The 630-nt window shown below is 59.7% G+C and overlaps 1 pseudogene; it reads left to right on the top strand.

Annotated features, from left to right (window-relative positions):
* The window catches only part of LOC104914790, a 16,408-nt pseudogene that overhangs the window by 8,967 nt on the left and 6,811 nt on the right, over nucleotides 1-630 (top strand).

Here is a 630-nt window from a genome sequence, read left to right as displayed (position 1 = left end):
CTGTTCTCTACCTGGGCTTACAGCACCATGGGCAAAGCTGCTGGCTGCTCCGTGCCCTCCAGAGCAGAGCCAGGCTGCTTCCCTCCTGGAGGAAGCCACCGCCCTTGCTGCAGAAATGACCCTGCTTCTCCTTGCTCTCGCTCAGGTGGTGGCAGGGAGCCCTTTTGCAGGCAGTGAACTCCAAGCCGCTGCCTTGCTGCTTATCCAAAACCTCCACAGCAGGATCCACAGAGCTGTGGGGGCCATGTGGGCTGCTGAGATCCCCGTGCTGCTGCGTTGCCTCGAAGGTAAAGTATTAGTGGAGAGGGAGGCATGGAAGGAGGGGAGTGAAAATGCAGCTCTGCAGTGTGGCAGAGGGGAAGTGTTGCCTGTGGCCCAGCACTTGCTCTGCTGCTGTTCCCGTTCCAGGGAGACAGCACTGGTGCTTGTGGACCTTAACCCCGGGGGTCTGCCCATTCCAGGGCATGGATGGGCCCTTCACTTCCCCTCAGACAGCAGTCTTGGAGCAGTTCTGTGCTCCTGCTGGGACAGTGTTCGTGGGAGGGACAGGTCATGGTAGAGGGGGTGCAGGTCCCAGCTTGGCAGTGCCAAGTGCCCAGGCCAAGCAATGTTTGCAGCAGCTCTTCTTTT

The sequence above is a fragment of the Meleagris gallopavo genome, chromosome 1 (genome assembly GCF_000146605.3).
Source record: "Meleagris gallopavo isolate NT-WF06-2002-E0010 breed Aviagen turkey brand Nicholas breeding stock chromosome 1, Turkey_5.1, whole genome shotgun sequence".
NCBI lineage: Eukaryota > Metazoa > Chordata > Aves > Galliformes > Phasianidae > Meleagris > Meleagris gallopavo.
This window is presented reverse-complemented; position numbering and strand designations above follow the sequence as displayed.